Raw genomic sequence first — 20,881 nt, forward strand, 5'->3', positions numbered from 1 at the left:
AAGCTGCTAAGGTTTGTGCATGGTGGCCTTGTGTGGCTTAATAAATCACATTTTGGGCTTGCAACGTAGATGCCCCTCTTTGTGTGATGAAAGATCAATGCAAACTCAGTCTTGAATATGCCCCTTATTTTCAAGACCCGAGATGTCAATTCATCTAGTAGAATCATGGTATAAAGCTTCACCTCTATATCAAACAGAACTATTATCATGTACCTACTAGGTTCCGCTGAAGAACCCTATTGTGCAGCATATGAATTATAGAACCTCTCCAGGAGTTTGGGATCATGCTTTTCTGGAAACAGGTTTTGGACGGTGGTAAAATGCATCTAACCAAAACACGTACATCATATGTGCCATATTCAGGGCTACCTGGAAGAGATTGAGGTCTGAAGCCCCATCTATCCTGAAGGCCTTTATCGCTTTTATTATACCTTCTTCCTCTACAGGAAGCCATACAAAATTAAAGTGAGGCACTAGAACCTATAGGATGTTTATGTAAAATTCACAATCTGCATGGGCCACTATGCATTAAATGACTCTGTGAGAAAATCCCAGAACCTCCTGGAATTTACAGTTTTACTTATTTCATGGATTCATTCTCGTTGAGTTTCAACATATTACCCTATGCTTTCCAGATTGAGATATTGACCGTTCCTATAGTGGAGATGTCCTCTGCATTTCTGTGAGCTTGATTGATTTCTTTGTTTAATTCACTCTTTTTAAACCTTAGGAATTTTGAGAAGCAGCGAGAATAATTGGTATTCACATTTTGAGCACCAAGCTGTTGACTTTTCAAATTGAGGTGAATGTAATAGCTGTCATTACCAAATACCGTACCTCCTGTGAGGTGCTAGCACATATTAACCATTCTGCTAACAATAGGGAACTTAACACGGTGAGCAAGGGCTGAATTCTTCCTTTGTCGAAACAACCATGGATTGTTTATCACCCTCGAACTTGTTTCTCCTGCTGCAATCTTATTATGACTACTTACCCTATGAACTGTTCTCTTTTCAGGCGTATAAGTAATTGAAAACAAATAGGGAACATGACTGATGTAAGTCGCAGGGCTTTACCGATAACACATTCATGCTACACACAAATTAGGTATACGTGTAAGATAAACTTCAAAGCATTTACTCTTTAGAGTCCCAGGGTCTAGAGAAACATTGGGGCATATTAGCAAGAACCTCGTTAAATTATCGCAGTTTTAGCAGCAGAAAACTGACGCTAATACGGTGATAATGGGATTGCTAATATGCGTTGTAGAATTCCAATAGAAGCCCAGGTTAGATGAGCAGGACATCTAACCTGGGCTTCTATTGGAATTCAATACCGCATATTAGCAAGCCCATTATCGCAGTTTTAGCGTCAGTTTCCTGCCGCTAAAACAGCGATAATTTTAAGGAGATTCTTGCTAATATGCCCCATTGTTTTCAATAGGGGTACTAGCAAGATCACATAGTGTTTTAACAGCAGATTGGCATTAGTCATAATAACAAAAGTAATAGAATTGCAGCTAGAGGATTCTTTCCTACTGTTGTCTGGAAAGCTATGTGTAGTGAGAAACATTACAAGACAATTTGGCCTTGCTTAAAGCAAATGTGGATGGGAGGAGACGAAGATGGACTTAGTGCCCTTTTCCCTACATGAATATGTATCTGTTCAAACGAGCCAATTGCAACCACCCAGAACCCACAAGTTAGGATACAGGTTGCTTGGTGAATCCATACAGCCTTTATTCTACAGCCACGTTACATATAAACACATCGCTGTCGAATTCACTATACAATGTAGCCTGGTAAAAATATGCAGCTTTTCACTATTGCTATACAAATGATTAACCTAATTAATTAAATTTAAAATAAAGTTAAACGGCATATAACATAAAATCGACACAGGAAAAAATAAAATGAGATTTCTCTAGGTGGCTCCGGAGAGGTGACCTTAGCCGAAGGACATCTGAGTTGCTTCAGGTTCCGGCAGGAAGTTTACTGCCTCCTCAATATTAATCAGAGGACCCCTTCCACCAGGGCAGCAAGGCCGTTTCCTTTTTGTTGCACGAATATTACGTTTGTACAAAACAATGGCTTCTCCCATTGGAACTCCAACTCCATTTGTTATGCGGTTTCCATTAGGTACCTAGGTACAAAATAAGAGTTTAAGTGTCAGAGGTAATGTTCATTTTCATCATTTGCTTAAAGATTTGCTTGATCGTGTCTGCCTCCTTAGACCCTCGTTGTTAGAGAGTACAGTAATCTAGCACCCGAAAAAAACAGGAGTGCAATAAAAGCACCACCTGTACTTCCGATGCAGGCATAAATACCTGTTTATTCCAATAATGGAATCAGAATTAAGCCAAATATATGAGCCACTGAAGGATTGTTCCCTAAAGTCTGGGGATGTCTGAAGTTGCTTTGTATAAAACTTTACAAACTTGAGAAGTGCAAATTTAGGAATGTGGACAGTTTTGGTTTGCAGTAGTGTGAAACCATACCCATTTCTGCTCAAGACTCTGACTAGAAGTAGGTGGAACAATGCTGCTTGGCTGTAACACCAGTGGCGTCTCCTTCGCTATAGTGGAGTTGAGTCACCCCATTGCTTTCAAGCAGAGTGAGATGCAAAAACAAAAAATGATAATAAGTTGTAGTTATTATGATATTATGTTTGTGCTGCTTTGTGGGTGGGCAAATGGGTAGGGCTGCTCTGCAAGTAGGGAAGTGGAGGAGTGGTTTACCCACTCCTAGGTGCGCACTGATTGTTTGGTTGGCCCTCTCAGGCCACCCAAACCAGTCATGTGCACTTTCCTACTTCTACATGCAAGCTGCATTACAGCCTACATGGAGAACATGTTCACCCCTCCAGTCCTTGGATGAGCGTTGTGTCACAGCGCTCAGACCAATCACAACACTGCATTGCAGGTTTGTGATTGGCTTAGAGGAGGGAGCCTGACTGCCTGCTTCTTGTTGGTGAAGTTAGAGCCAGGATATCAGGAGCAGTGACGTGGGACACGGCGATAGTAAGGCAAGTGATTTAAAAAAAAAACTTACTCCCTCCAGCAATTGCGACCCCCTATGACCTCTGCACCTGCCTCCCCACCCTCAAGCCATGCAGACCGCCACTGTGTAACACACTGGCTTTCCGGCTCTCAATGTACGGCTACAGTTGCCTACCAAACAATTTGCTGTAATTGGATTACAGGAAAAGGTAGTGGTATATGTAGATGAGTTTTAATTTGCTAGAAAATAATCGTTAATTTAGGCATGCTTCAGTTTCCATAACTGGCCGGACATTGACATTTTCCATTTGCAATCATTCATGAAACGCTGCAGGAAAGTGAATGGTTATTTTAGGTCTACACGTTTACCATGTGCATGTGACTTTCTCTATTTCAGAAATTTAAAGAACATATCACCTCAGCAATGGTCTCTGGGCAAGATGTATGACTGGGGCATTTAGTGACTCGCAAATTGTGCTCAATTGCGAGTCGCAATTTGCGAGTTGAGAGTTGTGTAACAGTCTCAAAGGGTTGAAAATGAGACAGTTTCTATGAGGCCTGCACAAATAACATATCACATTTGTCCAAACACGCTTTTGTAGCGCTTGACTATCAGAGGGTAGCATTGCAGAGCAGTCTAAGGCTTACTCAAGGGGAGGTGGTATGGGCTAGTAATCGCCAATACTTGTGCACAGAAGTAACACAATAATTAATTGTCCAGTCTGTACTTTGCTTTATAAAAGTAAGAGTACATTTATTAAACACACACTGCTTAATAATTTGCACAATTTACAAATACACATAAGCTGTTGGAATTACCTTGTGACATTGCATAACATCTCCAACCCTCCTTCAGGAGGGAGTGGGGTCCAGTACCACCACTCCCATGTATGCACATCATCTTGCCCCCTAAGGCAGTGGGTTCACACAACCTGGAGTGAGGGCCCTGCCCGGGTACACATGACCCTGACTGAGCATCTCATACTGACCATTTAGCATGCACTTCTACATCTTGTGACTAACAGTCTGGGTTATTCCTTCCCTAATGCAGTAAGAAGAATACATGTTTGGGCATCACTTTAAATGAGGTACTTATCATAGATGATAACAATTATAATGCATTGAAATCACGGCCTCTAAAATGCATCACAGGTAAAATCACAGGATTACGCATATACAGCCAGACACCCTAGCAGGAATGTCCAGCAACATAACCCCATTTGACATCACCTTACACAGGTACTTCACATAACACTTGTGACTTTCAGTCCCTCTCAAAGAAATAACATTAGTAAATGCATTTCTGGTGCAATTACACCTCTTCACCTCCAGGGGATGCCCTCTTCCAGACATCCCCCAACTCAGCCCTTCCCACCTTGGTGCAGTCCCTAAGGCACCCACAGCTGAAGACCAAATGTTTCAGCCACAGGATCATGTTGGCACCTGGCTGAGCCCTTGAGGGGTTATTTCTTGCTAGTCCCCAAGAGACTTGGGGGGGACTTTCATCTTCGTGCTGGGGGAGATTGCGTTGCTCCTGCAGCTCTACCTGTACCTTGGCACGCATGTCGCAGGGACCCTATCCCCCTGGGGCCCCCACAAGGTGAGAAAAGGCTGTTTTCCCTTGCAGGCCAGTCCGGGCCTGCAAGGCATTATTTGGCGAGTGGCTCCTACCAGTGCATACTATAGCAGGGGCCCCCCCTCTGCTCCAGGGAGAGCCGCAACACACTGCTGGCGGCCTCACCGCATCTTCAGTCTTGGCTGGGTCTCGGTCCTGCGCACCGCACACCCTCGTGTGCGGTCGCGGGAGCCAGCGCTGCTCTTCTGGTCTACCCTCTCCGGCCGACACACATAGCGGCAGCTGCTTGACCGGTGTGTCTTCAGGGGAGTGCTACAGCACTCCCCCGCCTTCCTCCAGCCTTGGGAAAGGGAGGTGGCACTCCCCACTCCTCCTCCCAGATGTCGGGGGCCCAGGGAGGGGATACCGGGCCCGGGGCCATCTTCACGGGGAGCGAGACTGCGCTCCACGACTTCCGCTCTCTTCAGTCCCTCGGAAAGTCACATGTGGAATGTGAAGTACCTGGGTAAGGTGATGTCATAAGCCAAATGGGGTTATGTTACTGGACATTCCTGCTAGGGTGTCTGGCTGTATTTGCATAATCCTATGATTTTACCTGTGATGCCTTTTAGAGGCTGTGATTGCAATGCATTATAATTGTTATCATCTATGATAAAAGTACCTCATTTAAAGTGATGCTCAAACATGCATTCTTCCTACTTCATTAGGGGAGGAACAACACAGAATGTTAGCCACAAGATGTAAAAGTGCATACTGTATGGTCAGTATGAGATGCTCAGTCAGGGTTATGTGTCCCCAGGGCAGGTGTACCTATTTTTAATGCTTTAATGCTTGTTGAGATGATGGGGTGGGTCGGCGCTGGGATGGTGACAGTTGGCAGGGTTCTCCCTCCAGATTGTGTCAACCCACTGCATTAGGGGGCAAGATGATGTAAATACATGGGAGTGGTTGTACTAGACCCCACTCCCACTGCGGGAGGGGTGGAGATGTTATGTAATGTTACTAAGTATTTCCAACAGCTTATGTATATTTGTAAATTGGTGCATAGTATTGAGTAGTGTGTGTGTTTAATAAATGTACTCTTACTTTTATAAAGCAAAGTACAGACTGGACAACCAAGTATTGAGTGTTATTTCTGTGCACCTGTAATGGCGATTACTAGCCCACACCACCTCCCTTGAGTTAGCCTTAGACTGCTCTTCAACGCTACCCTCTGAGAGTCAGGCGCTACAATGAAGGACAACTGTGACATGTTATTTGTGCAGGTCTCACAGACACGGCCTCATTTTCCAACACACAGAAACTGTTTGCAATTCCCAATTGGGTTGCATATTGCATGCCTCATCAATATTCATGAAGCGCTCACAATTTGTGACCCAATTATGAATGGCTGACCCTCCCAGGTATGGTGGGTGGCTGGACTCAGCAGACCTCCATGTGAAGGACTACTTTTCAATAAAGCAGGTTATTTTTAAATGCAGTCCACTTTTCTTAAAGGAAAACAGAATGCATTTAAAAAAAAATGAAACATTACTTTTTTATTTTTTAAGGGCAGGTAGGTGTCCCTGGGACCTTTGTCTGCCCCTAAAAATATTTCCCCCTGCATTTGCAAAGGAGAAGGTGTCCACTGGGGACCGCTTCCCATTTGCTAGTGCATTACCACCCTCTTGAAGAGGCGCGGTAAATTGTGAGTGTTTTGCGACCGCAATTGCGGTCGCAAAATATTCATACATAGGGTAGTGAGTCGCAATTAGGAAGGGATGCATTAAAACTCCGCTTTCTAATTGCCAGTCGCAAATCCTATTTAGTGAGGCGCAAATAAATTGTGAGTTGCTAAATAGGGTTTGCACATGGCCCCCTTCATTTTTGCATGTGCAAACGTGTAGCGAACCCGTTTGCCCATGCAAAAATGGGTCGTACATCTGGCTCTCTGTGTATAGGGATGTGCCTATCCTCACACCAAGCTGTCTCCACCCTAATGTAGTGTGTCTGGAGCCAGATCAGAGTAGGTCTTGTGCACTACAATGACTTTTCTTTGAAGTTTGCTACTTCAAAGGCACAAAGGGTTTAAGTATTGGACCTCTGACATCCCAAAATCAGAACACCACTGGATTGAGGACATTCTACCAGAAAGAAGAGTTGGATGCTGTAGGCGGGACTGCTACTCAGCCTGTTGCTTAGTTGTGCTAGCCTGCTGCTTGCTGCTTCTATCCTGGGAGTGATAGGACTAATCTTTGTTTTCTAAATCCTACTTCCAAGGTTCTCCAAGGGCTTGTGCATACTTACCTCCTGTTAAGAAGTCTCAGGGCCATCAAAGACTTCACCTATCAGTGCCTGGGCTCTTCGGTTGAATGTCCCACCTTGACAAATGGTGTCAATTCCATTTCCTGGGCCCTTAGAGGTATAATCTGGAGATCTAAGGAAAATATCCATGCATTCACTCCCAGCGCCTGTTTTATCGATGCATCGCTGAAGAAGATTGGCACACCACCGCTGCCTGCACCAAAGCTTGGTTCCCAATCAGCACATCAACCACAGCTTTCACCGCAGGCCCCAGCTCAACGTTGCAGCATGTCAGAAAAATTGCTGCAGCATGAGTCCCAAGCACTGTGTCAATGAATGTACGTGACACTGCTCCAACTCTGAGTTAGAACCTGTTCGGCAGCCGTAGAAATGACGCATCGCTGGCTTCACGGCTGGAAAATATACATGGCACCTGCTTTGCAACTCTTGCAACAACACAGCAAGTCTGGATTTTCAACGCATCGTCCCTCGATTCCGATACTTCATTGACGCAGCAAGGCAGTATGGAACCGAGGCCGCATATCCAGAAATTTAAGCATCACTTCCTCTACCAGTAAGGAACTGACAAATCACCTCGCCTGACAGTAAGGAACTGACAAATCACCTCCCCTGCCTTGCAGTAAGCAACCAACATTTCACCTTCCCTGGCAGTAAGGAACTGATGCATCACCCTCCCTGTGGGGTAAGAAACTAACACATCGCTTTGCTTTTCCAGTGCATTATCTCCCTTGCGCCTGTTTTGCCTTTTGATTTTTTACGCATCTGATGTACTTTGTGTAAAAAGAAATACATCCATAGACTTCGATGGAATGAACTTATTCTATTCAATCTTTGAAAAGCGATATCTTAACTGATGTATTTTAGATGTTTGTCATTTTGGTCTTGTTTTAGTCAGACAAATATTGGCTACTGTTTTAAACTGGTGTGGACTCATTTGGTAGTGTTTTCGCTGTGTTAGTGTGTGCATGTACACATGCTTTACACATTACCTTTGAGATAAGCCTGACTGCTTGGGCCAAGTTACCATTTCGGTGAGCTCGGGTTATCTTAGCTGTGTGACTCCCTTACCCTGACTAGAGTGATGTTCCCTACTTGGACAGGATGCCAACCACTACCAACTAGAGACCCCATTTCTAACAAGGTGTAACCAATCTAAGATAATATTGTTTTTTTAAAGGCATATTTATTTCGAATACAGCATTGAAAGCCAATAAAAATAAGGAGCTGATTGAAGAGGGGAACATTCCTGATTCCATCTTCCCTTCTGATATCAAAACAGATAAATATGTTAAATTGCTCATCGACTTACTGTTGGGCACCAATGGGGTGATCGTAAAGTGGAGGGTTGAAAGGGACAACCAACATCCTTCATAAAAAGAGATGTCTCTGTTTTTTCATTAAATGATTATATTATCTCTACCTCTGACTTCTTTGATAGATTTTCTTAGCTTCGTGTTCAATATAATTATGGCAGTGACCATGCGATAATTTCCTCAATACTTGACTTACAGATCCAAAATTTAAACTGGTCACTAAAAGTTGATAATCGTACTGTAAAAATTGATTGAAAGCAAAGTCAGATTTGCAGGAACTCTCGCAATGTTACCTCTCCATGGGATCACAGCATAGCAGGTAAGACAAATCTCATCCATGGCTTTGAGGATAGAATGTCTGCGGTTGTTCATTAGATAAAGAGATCGTTAGAAATTGGGTTTCTGGGTGGCAGAGGTATTCACCCTGTCTGAGCAGGAACAATAATCCTAGTAAGGGTGGGTCACAAGACACCCTAAGTTATCCTTGGCTTACCCTCAGGTAGGTTGAACCAGAGCAGTCAAGCTTAACTTAAGAGGCAATTTGTAAATTATTTGTACAACACTTCAAACAGTAACACAGTGAAAGCACCACAAAAAGACTCCACACCAAGTTAGGAAAATAGAGCTTAATTGTATAATTAAAACAAGATCAAAATAACATAAATTCATCAAGAAGAAGTTGAGATACGATTTTCCAAAGAAGATATGTAAAATAGTACTTAGAGGCAATACGAGCTTAAATGGGTTATCTGGTTGCACTGGACCAGGGCAAAGTCAAAAGTTTAGCCCAACCGCGATGGATCGCTGGCCAGATAAAGGGATTCACTTGGGTCCGCTGAACCAAAGTACATTTATCTGGCCTTGTATTGACGTCAAACAAGATGCAAAGTGCAGCCAAACTGATGCGTTGGTTGCGAGGCACGCGGTGGGCGAGATACATCATGATTCTGCAACAATGCGGTGATGTAATGGTTCCAAGTGTGAGGTACAGGTTTAGAAGGCGATGCATGGCTACTGATCCTTTAGCAGGTGATTTGTCAATTCTGGGTGTGATGGCTGGTTCGGTTCCACGCTTTGACGAGGATGAACCAGTTCCAGAGGCGAAGATGTGCTGGTTCTGACTGACGCAAAGGTGAAGATGTGCCTGTTCCAATGAGAATGTACGGGTTCTGGTTGTAAAAGCACAGTAGGTATCACTTCCAAGGGCCCAGGATTGGGGTGGCAACACTTGGCAGGGCAGGCTCACTGCTTGTAGAGTTGAGATAGAGATACAGGTAGTTCAAGTGTTTGCTAACCCTGAGACTTAGAACAGGAGGACAGTCTGCAAGCCCTTGTAGTCACTCTGGGTTCAAGAGATGCCAGTCCAGTCCTTCTCACAGCAGGCAGCAGGGCAGCTCAGCAAAGCAAGTGCACAGCTAGGCAAAAGTCCAGCACAGCAGCAGCACAGCAGAGTGGCTGTGAAGGGCCACCGGCCCGAAATGCATTGAGGTTTACTTCAACATGATCACTCAGGAAATTATAAGAATTCTGTCGTGCTTTGGATTAAGGCCTGGATGGGCATGTATGGGGCATTTTAAGCTCAGAATTCTTCAGCCTTTGTTCACAACTGATAAAAGTGATTTTAAATAAACATGGAGTACATGGATGAACTTTCGTATCAAGTTTCTTGTTTACAAATTTGAGACAGAAAGTATGCAGTGCAAAGTGAAGCTGGAGCGTGACGATGCACCAGTTATTTGTAAATGTATCATTGTGTCATTGGGATATGACACACTTCCAGCTTGCACGCGACAACTGATTATGGATTGAAAACAGTAAAACGTTCTAAATTGGTATAAAATGAGGTGTGCATTCCATCACCTTTCTAACTTTCTAAAAATGGCATATGCTAAACTGTAATTTGAAATCTAACTTCACCACAAGTTGTGATTTTAAACTGTGAGTTCAGTGACACCAAATAAGAAATGTCTATCGCTTCACAATTGGGAATTACACTATTACACTTAAAAGATGTAATAAATCTCATTGTTATCCTACGGGAGAGATAGGCCTTGCAGTAGTGAAAAACGAAAGTGGGAGTTTTTCACTACCAAATCATGTAAAACTTAAAAGTACATGTCCTTACTTTTAAAAACATTGCACTCTGCCCTGTGGGTCATACAGCGTCTACCTTGGGGGTGACAAATGCATAAAAAAGGAATATTTAAGTGTGGCAAGAGGGTTACTCAATTGGGTGGCGCACTGCAGGCCCGCTAGTAGCATTTAAGTTTTTGGCCCTTGGCATACATAGTGCAGTATACGAAAGACTTTAAGGAAAATACATATGCCAATTGAGGTTTAAGCCAATGTTACCATGTTTAGGGGAGAGAGCCGTGGTAATGCTAAAGCCAGCAAAAACAAGGTCAGTAAAATGGAGGAAAGCAGCCAAAAGGACGGGAGAAGACCAGCCTAAGGCACTTAAGTACAATTGAGATTTAATAAACTGCTGAAGCAGAAGGCAAAAACACAAAAAGATCCCAGGTGTGAAAAACTTCACCACTAAATTAATAAACTATTGTGGCAACAATTCATCAAATTCTCTGCTTTCAGGGAAAAGAAATTCTAATTTGATGGAACAATTGAGAAATATTTGTTCTGATTTTAAAAGGAAAATAGCAGACCAAAATTGGTTAGATTTACACGACGCTGGACTAAAGTGAAATTGCAAACTGTTTTGGAAGCTTATTGTAAAATCTAATGGTACTAAAAAATCCCAGTCTCCAATTTCAACTCGAGCTTTGGAGTGGTTTAACTAGTTTCTATACGCTGTGCTGAAAACCTTTTAAAAAATATATATGAGACAGTCCTATTTTCACTGCAAGCTTTAAACGTTCACCGAAAAAGAATGAAACTTCTGACGGCTAAGCAGATCAAGGTACTTATAAATAGAGTAAGAACTTCTGCAGCCACCCATGGTACCAGAAATGATTCTGGTAAAACCCCAAAAACAGGCTCCTGAATCTTGGAGCACATTTCTAACTCCCTTGTTTACATACTGCTACAAAAAAGGCAAATCCTGCATTCCTGGGCTGGGAGTTTAGCTGTCCCACTGCACAAGAAAGAAATATTCCTTCTCTTTACCAAGTAACTATTGACAAATCACTCTTCTTGACACCATAAAAAAAATATTTTTGACTAGTATTCTGGAGAGCTTAGAAGAACAAGTCTATGAAACACGCATCATCCCTTATGTCCAAGCCAGCTTCAGATCAAACCATTCAGTAACAGACACCATTGCCACTGTCTGAACCCTGATCGACAAATAAGTTGTGTCAAAATTGCTAATTTTATACACAGTTGTTATTGATTTTTCAGCAATTTTCAATAGGGTAGGCAGCCCATGTCTCTGTAAGAAAATGGTCCGACTAGACATATCCTCTAATTTATTGAGATTGATCACTGCTTTGCACTCATTCACTTGGTATAAAACTTTAATGGGTGGAAATAAAGGTTTAACCCCTAAAAGTATGAAGAAAAGGTACTTGAAACAGGGCTGCATTTTAGCTACTCTTCTTTTTTAATCCGTCTTCATGATCTTCCATCCCAATTTTCTAATATAAAGAATTTCCCTCCCAGTATTGCCTCTCAAGACCTGAACATTTTGTTTTATGCAGATGATTTGGTCATCTGTGATCTCACCCCTATAGGTCTACCCTATAACATAACTTGTATGCTTTACATGTCTATACTGTGGATAATTTCTGAAATTAACTATAGGAAAGACTAAAGTGATGCCTTTCAGAGGAAAAAAAGAAGTGCAGCTCTTTGAATTGGAATCTTAGTGGAACTTCTTTAGAAATCGTAAAAAATATGTGCTTACTTGGGTACAGCCTTTACATGGAATTTAGAGAATTAGGTCAAATTTATCACACATAGGGAAGAAGGCTTTAGCCCATATTTGTTCTTTGAATACATTTTAGAATTCCTCTGGATAAAGTAATTTTATGTTTCTTTTACAATTTTTTTTTTATTTATTTATAACTTCACAGTAGCAAGATATCACATATCAATATACAAAAATCAGCAATGAACAGAAAATAACACATAGAAATTCAAGTTTCAAAATAATCACGAAAAGATCCCGAGATGCTAATTCCAGTCTGACGTTTTTTAAGCCCTTTAACAGAAAATAAACTCCATTCTAACTCATAAAGTATAGATTTTTGCTTGCCAAAGTTCAAATGGGTGGGGAATCTTTCTGCAGCCACAATACAGAGATGAGCGACAGTCATAGAGAAAAATATCAGCCATTGATGCTGGTATAATACAATCAAGTGATTATTAGCAGGCAGCACCCCTAATAACCCATAACTGGAGTTATTGTCAGCCGAGTATTCATAAACAAAGACATAACATTTTCTATGTCAGAGATAAATCTAAACAATTTACCACAGCTAAAGAATATATGTAAGCTGTCAGCATTGTCTTCCCCACATCGGAGACACTTTCCATCAAACCCAGCACCCAATTTAGACATCCGAGCGGAGATATAATATAAATCAAATAATGTCTTAAAAAATTGAACTTTCAGATTTGCTGACGATAAAATCTCCCTAGAACTAGCAATGAGCTTCTCAACTGAAATATTTGGTTCTACCAGCTCACTAGACTATTTGATATTATGTTTATCCAAGTCATCTTGTCTTTCTGACAATAATAACTGGTATAACGCACCAATTTTCTCCTGTCGTCTAACCGTCTCTATAAGAGAGTGGGGCACCATATTAACATTAGTCCAAAATAGAAAGTCCCTTATCTGCAAAAATTTGAAAAACTGCACTTTGGGAAAGCCGTATTGTGTAACTAATTCATCTAAAGATTTACATACCCCATCAAGAGAAAAGAAATCCCCTAAATTCCTAATACCTTTCTTTCTCCAACCCTGAGGGACGTGTAATATGAGATTTTTCCCATTGAGTCAAGCATTTTTATTCTTTTCCACACTTTATAAGCACTATGCAGAACTTTAAACCGTGTTCGTTTAAAGTAACTCCCAACCACTTCTTTAAATAAGGACTGTCTGGCAATTGGGCCCATGAGATTTTCAAAAATCGTTGGCACCATAGCACTAGTCATAGCTTCCTCCACCGTGAATAAAACCCACATTTTTAACAAAATACATGTATAGAAGTATAAAGCAAAATCAGGTATGGCTAACCCTCCTTTCTCGACAGGAAGCATTATAAAAAGGCATCGCACGTCTAGGCCTAGCAGGACTCCAAATAAACTTTCTGCAAATAAATTGAAGATATTGTAATCTGGCATTTGTCACTTCCAAAGGCAGTGAGCAAAATAGATATAGAACCTTAGGTAGGATATTCATTTTTATGATATTGCTACGTCCAATTAAAGTGAGGTGTAAGCGCCCCATCTATCTAATGAATCTTTAACATTCTGTATCAGTAAATTCCAATTCGCATCCATCACTTCAGACATAGAGGATCGTATTTGAAGGCCCAGATATGTCACCTCTTTTATTACCCGATCATCTATCCATACAATATTACCTGAACACAAAATTTGTGTTTTTGCCACATTAAGTTTGTACCCAAAATTGGTCTGAATTCTGTCGCTAACCGTTCAATCTCGGCAATCGCAAGAGAGGGATCCACAGTGGTAACGGCTAATATTATTATTATTTTTATTATTGCATTTGTTATGTGCGACAGCTACCCACAAAGGGTTTCCCGGCGCGAGATTTGTAGAGAAGTTTGAGTCAAAGAAAGAGGAGGGCCTAGATGTTAAATAGCCAGGTTTTTAGGATTTTGCGGAATTTAAAGTAGTTGTCTTCGTTGCGTACTGAGAAAGGCAAGGAGTTCCATAGCACGGGCCCTTGATAGCAGAAAGATCTGCCTCCCATACGGGACAACCTGATTTTAGGAATGACAAACTTTCTTTGTGTGGTGGAGCGCAGGGAACGAGAAGGGCAATAGAACGGGCAAGCAACAGAAGGTATTTCGGGGCTTTAGCGGAGTTAATTTTATGCATAAAACATAATGCTTTGAACTTGATTCGCATATCAACCTTCAACCAGTGAAGGTCTCGAAGATATTGGGTAGTAGGGGTGTATCTGGGAATACTGCATATTATAAAAAAGGAGGTAGGACACACACCACAAAATCAAGTAGAATTTGAAAAGGTGAAAGTTTGTTGCGTGCAGGCTGGGGCTTCGCTCTCTGAACCACAGAGCATTGAAGATAAATAAGTGGTCGGAAATCCCAATAGGAGTTATCCCCCTGAGCACCGCGTGTTGGTTTCACAATGGTATAATAAAGTTTGTTGACACTAGGATAAGTTCATTAAAGTTTTTACTTCATCACGGTTTTCTTTTTGTTAAATTGTATTTTCCATTTGTACAAAAGAGATGAATTCCAAAATAAATCAATGAATATATCCAAAATGCTTCATCATCATTCCCCATGCATTTCGGCCCATAGAAACCCCAAGAACAAACTACTCCAAAGAGAATTTTGGGATTCGATATTTGTGCACGATGCAACCCACTGGTTTGAACGATAGAATGGAATTTCTTTGTTATTTATGATTCTCACCTGATCATATTATGGTTCTTTTTCAGCTATCTCCAAATTATGTGTTTCTCATTGCTTGTTAATTATAATTTTTAATTCACAATCAACACCTACAATGGTGGATATGGGACAAGTAGCCTTATCAACTTGATAACTATTATCTGTTCGGAGTTGTCGACTTTCAACAACAAACACACTTTCATTTTACACTGTTTCATCATGGCCTCCGGGTCCGCTTACACCAGAGGTCCTCAAAATTTTGGATGCCAAGACCCCCCTGTCAACATTTTCAAGCGTAAGGACCCCCTCCTGACAAAAATTTCGAAACCTCTAGGTTATGAGGAAGGTGAGGACCAAATTATGCGACAGGCTTGACTAAATTGTGTGAGTAGAAAATGTAAATAATGTTCTGTGATGCTGCGTATTTTGGGGTAGCATTGCTTTATTATTTATAATTTTTTTTAAACACAGTAATACTGAGGAAAGATTTCACCCCATCAGTACCAGTTTATAACCAAAATACAGCAATTAACATCAGAAAGGTGTCTAGTCAACCTCTGTGAAGGGCCTCCCAATCCACAGGAATACGCGCTGCCAAATTAGTAGCTCACCTGGCCATGGCCGGGAGCAGCAAGGGTGCATTCAAACCGTGGTGGTCTTGTGCAGAATTAACCAGTTTACCCATGCCCCTTTCCTCTCACCCCCTTCCTTCCATCCCTCTCTTCTCTCCTCTCCCAACCCCAGATCCCTCTCTCACATTGCAGGCAGATGGTTGTTAGCCCCAGGACACCTTTTGGTAACAGTAGCACACTACAAATGTAAATAATAGGCAGAAGCAGGGGATCCACTAGACCCGAACTTCCTGGGGGGGGTAACACTACCAGCCAGGGCTTGTCCAAGCACTGGTTGCACACGGTGCAACAGTCTTTCCACCTTTGGAGTTCTGGACTTTTATTAAGGTCCAGAGGTGTCAGGGACAACACCCGAAGACCCCTGAGTTCTACCTGTCTCGGTGCACAAATAAACAGAAACACGGGCTTCTCGATGGTGGCGTCAAAGACCAAAGGTTTATTACTGCAGGGACACAGAAGTCACAGAAACTACACACGGGCAGATTCTAGGAGCCTGTTCGATTTGCACAAAGTGGGTTGCTCCTTAAATACAAATTATTTAGCTGGGGGCAACATTCTCCACATACTCGTACGTTTCTTAACCTTCATGTCCTAAACAATAAATATTTGGCGTTACATGGGAATCGTCAACAATACCTGATGTCAAAACATTACGAACGAGGGGTTCCCACTGTTCCATCATAATCTCATGTCAACTTTTCATTCAAGAGCCGGACCGCCTCATCGTAAATTTCGTTACCTCCCCCTAATAAAGGCCCAGAAGGAAAGGAGCAGAGCCAGGTGCAGAAGATAGAAAAACAGGATAAGAGATGTTTGTGGGTCGTAAATGGGCAAGGCTACCAGCTTCGGCTGCCTAATCATGATCAGGCCAACGAACACAAGAACCAGTATAGCAGGACTGGCCTCAGGCCGGGGAGGCAGCTTTTGCCGAGTCATGCGGCCACAGCGTTTCTGTCCTAAGGTGCACGTGTCACTAGCAAGGTGAATCGCCGGCTAAAGCTTACGTGTCCTTAAGTGAAATGAATTGATCAGAGGTCACTGTGTGTCCATTGACTATGTGAGGGCAAGAATACAAAATGGCTGCCATAATCTAAAATGGATGCCATGGGTGAATCAGAAATGTGGTTATAACAAGAGTGCTCTTGCTCGTAGCATAGCGAAAACACCAGGATATGCTAAATGGATCATTTGCGGTTCACTGATACCAAAATTGTGAGTTTACGACAATGTTGAAAACACGGGTTCAAATCGTCACGGAACCTCAGACCTCCTTTTGCCCTTACATAGGCAATTACTCAGTCTATATCAGAGTCTATCTCGATGTTCATTAGGTCAGTGATATGTTGTTGCATCATCATCCTTTCTCGTACCTTGTCTCCAAACACAGGTGGTTTTCTAAAACAGGTTGCAGCACAGAGGCTACACAAAGCGGGACCACATTGGATAATAAGGCAGCACGAGAATAGGAATACTAGGATAATACCAACGACCATCAGAACCTTCCATCCCCACGCTGATAGTAGAGTCCAAAGCCACTCCATTAAGGACCAATTTCCCTTGTCTACGTGAATAGAGTCGGAAATCTTGTGTAGCTTAGAGATCGCTTCGTACACGGTCGGAGCATTATTGGGGATGAAAACACAGCAGCTCGATTGGATCATTCTGCATACCCCACCTCGATCTGCAAGTATTACGTCAAGAACCATACGATTCTGCAACGTCATGAGACGATCCGCCTGGAGCTCAGCTGTTAAATTACTAAGGGCACCAGCAGTTTCTGTAATAGTAGATTCAACTACCCGTGTTAGCTGACGTAGATTTCTACTATTGGCCATAGGCCCCCAGAACGGAAGGAAACCTTTGAAAAAGTCTCCGGCTTCCTGACCAGCGGTATCTTCTTTGCTGAAAACACCTCTTGCTACTCTGGTCTTGTGATAATCTGGGGAAGCAGTGTATGTCGGAGGCAACAGTCGAGCAATATAGCATGAACCTGAAAAGTCAGCAGGCAGCCATGTATATGCCCTATCCTGACAGATGAAGTAGGTACCCTTAGCAGTTAGGAAGGCAGGGGAGGAGTTCGACGGATACACTTAAGTCTCAACACAGTCACTCCTCCCTAGCCGAGCTCTTGGATTTCTCCCATTACCTTGCAAGCAGAATTGACCTCGGTGAGGTACGACCCAGACTGGAGTTGAGCTTTTACGCTTGCTTTCACCCAAACTAATACTATACTCCGTAGAATTCCAACTCAGATAAACCCGTAGTTCATCTCTAGGGACAGATGGGGAGTTATTGACGTCTTTATTCATGTCAGTTATTCCCTTTATCAAGGCTTTATTAACGGATGTATACTTAGCGGAACGTGGAGGACGCGGGGGATAGGTCTCAAGAGCATAGACAAATACAGTTTGGAAGGCCCGACATGATCCATTATAGCTAAAAGGCAAGACCAGATAGGGAATGCCTTTATCCATAGTGTGTGGTATCAATCCACATACCCAGCAGTCTGTTGTGTTAACTATCAGTTGGTGTTGATGCAAGAGTTGTACAAAAGTGTTATTTATAAATTCTGAGCGTCGAGCTTGCTCATGTTCAGGGAACGGGTGAAAAGAATGATAAGAAGCAACAGTAGAAGAAACAAGATCAAGGGGAGGTACTGTAGTTGTTATCGGTGCAAAAATCAAATGTACACCAAAGACGATTCCACCCACCAACGTTATTAAAACAATCAAAAACGTAATTGCACATTGCATCAGAAAACATTTGTTATGAAGAATCTTGTAGAGTCTATTTCTGCGAACATAAATTACATTCTCTCGGTGCAGCCCAGGAAGCTCCATCTTCTACAACTGCTCGCGACCACTGATGATATGTACGTAGTTGAAAATGCCTCTATCAGCCCTGGGAGTTCCCAGAACTAACAGAAAGACCGACCTTGTGTCTGGCCCCCGCAGATTCAACTAGGCACAAAGCCACGACCCTACGGCTACCCAGACGGCAAGGTAATTAAAACAACATAACATACATAGAAAAATACAAAATATTAGCAAACACCCGAAGACCCCTGAGTTCTACCTGTCTCGGTGCACAAATAAACAGAAACACGGGCTTCTCGATGGTGGCGTCAAAGACCAAAGGTTTATTACTGCAGGGACACAGAAGTCACAGAAACTACACACGGGCAGATTCTAGGAGCCTGTTCGATTTGCACAAAGTGGGTTGCTCCTTAAATACAAATTATTTAGCTGGGGGCAACATTCTCCACATACTCGTACGTTTCTTAACCTTCATGTCCTAAACAATAAATATTTGGTGTTACATGGGAATCGTCAACAATATCTGATGTCAAAACATTACGAACGAGGGGTTCCCACTGTTCCATCATAATCTCATGTCAACTTTTCATTCAAGAGCCGGACCGCCTCATCGTAAATTTCGTTACCTCCCCCTAATAAAGGCCCTGAAGGAAAGGAGCAGAGCCAGGTGCAGAAGATAGAAAAACAGGATAAGAGATGTTTGTGGGTCGTAAATGGGCAAGGCTACCAGCTTCGGCCGCCTAATCATGATCAGGCCAACGAACACAAGAACCAGTATAGCAGGACTGGCCTCAGGCCGGGGAGGCAGCTTTTGCCGAGTCATGCGGCCACAGCGTTTCTGTCCTAAGGTGTACGTGTCACTAGCAAGGTGAATCGCCGGCTAAAGCTTACGTGTCCTTAAGTGAAATGAATTGATCAGAGGTCACTGTGTGTTCATTGACTATGTGAGGGCAAGAATACAAAATGGCTGCCATAATCTAAAATGGATGCCATGGGTGAATCAGAAATGTGGTTATAACAAGAGTGCTCTTGCTCGTAGCATAGCGAAAACACCAGGATATGCTAAATGGATCATTTGCGGTTCACTGATACCAAAATTGTGAGTTTACGACAATGTTGAAAACACGGGTTCAAATCGTCACGGAACCTCACCTTCTCCATGAATTTCCTCACTACCACTCACCAACAATACACCTCATCTTTCTATAGCAACTGTCTGACAAACATTTCATTTTTTTATAGCCCTACTCATAGTTTACTCACACTCAGTTCTGTGATGTGCATGGTACATCTTCTTTGTACCAGGCACCTTAACCTTCTGCACTGTGTGGGTGACAAGAGTGCCCATGTGACTGCATGGTGACAAATGCAACAGTGTGAGAGTAGGGTAAAAGGAGTGACTGCAGGGTGAGTGAGGTGACCATATGAATTTGGGTTCGGCTGTAAGTGCAGAGTGGGACGAATTAGTGCATGGTTAGTGATGGCCTTGTTTGAGTGAGCTACAGATTGAGCATTAAGGGGGGACAGGTGAGTGAAGTGTCACATGAGTGCAGGGTGAGAAGTGTGCTCGTGTGACTGCAGGGTGGGGTACAGAGTAAACAATGCAAGTAAATTTTTAGTGCAGAGTGATCACTGTGAGAGCAGGGTGAGCGGGTGAATGTTGTGAGTGCATGGTGATCAGTGAGTGCATTGTGTTCACTGTGAGTACATTATGATCACTGTGAGTGCAGGGTGAGTGGGTGAATGTTGTGAGTGCATGGTGATCAGTGTGAGTGCATTGTGATCAGTGTGAGTGCATTGTGATCAGTGTGAGTGCATTGTGATATGCATTTACTTTGACACTGCTACAAGATGGCCACCGTAAACACCAGTACGATAGTCCGCCTTCTATATTTATCAAACAATAGCGTGGCGCGCTTATCACGTTCTATTTAAACTTCCCTTTGGCACATACGCGTGAACTATCAGCCGTGCAAACAGTTACCAAGTCCATCTTGAGCAAGCTTCTAATAAGTACTGACTCCGTTTTTTCAACCTGACTCGACAGCGGGTACACTGGCGTTTTATTACGTGTTGGGTTAAAGTGCACTAAACTCGTTGCTTTAATTACCGACACACACCAGTGCACTTTTTTCCTGAACGCTATCACCAGATTTGGTTACACACTCAGTCACATAAACCTGAACATCAACTTTTGGAACACCCCGTATTGTTACAGATCTCAACACATTACACGATGTTGAAATTGATGGGAACACATGAAGGTCGTGTCTGAATAGTTACAGTTTTTGATCACGTACACTGTTTGTAATATGTTTTGTATGATCAGTGAATTCAACCAGTAGATCTAGTATTGTCTGTTTTGAATCATCTTGATTTGGGATATTCAGAGATGTCCCTGTTAATCATTCCGATTATTTATTTTGTTTACAGAGATTTCCCCTGACGAAGGGCTCATATGGCCCGAAATGCATTGGGAATGATGATGAAGCATTTTGAATATATTCATTGATTTATTTTGGAATTCAAAATTTTTTCACAGAGACACAGCGTGAGAGCAGCAGCCAAAGCAGGACTTTGGAATAGGGGCAGACTTTTAAAAAACCCCACTGGACGCCACAAGCAGCTACTCCACGCGTTTCCCGCTTCGCGGGAAACGCTCGCATTGGGACC

At 42.5% G+C, this 20,881-nt stretch overlaps 1 long non-coding RNA gene across 1 annotated transcript in view; it reads right to left on the reverse strand.

The window, feature by feature from the left end:
- Positions 1-1,714: 1,714 nt before the first annotated feature.
- The window catches only part of LOC147685241 (uncharacterized), a 34,214-nt gene continuing 15,047 nt past the window's right edge, over positions 1,715-20,881 (reverse strand). The window contains exon 2 of the long non-coding RNA XR_015300425.1: positions 1,715-2,142. This is a non-coding gene — a long non-coding RNA (uncharacterized LOC147685241). The remainder of the gene's footprint in view (positions 2,143-20,881) is intronic.

Source organism: Lissotriton vulgaris, chromosome 10, assembly GCF_964263255.1.
Source record: "Lissotriton vulgaris chromosome 10, aLisVul1.2, whole genome shotgun sequence".
Lineage (NCBI taxonomy): Eukaryota > Metazoa > Chordata > Amphibia > Caudata > Salamandridae > Lissotriton > Lissotriton vulgaris.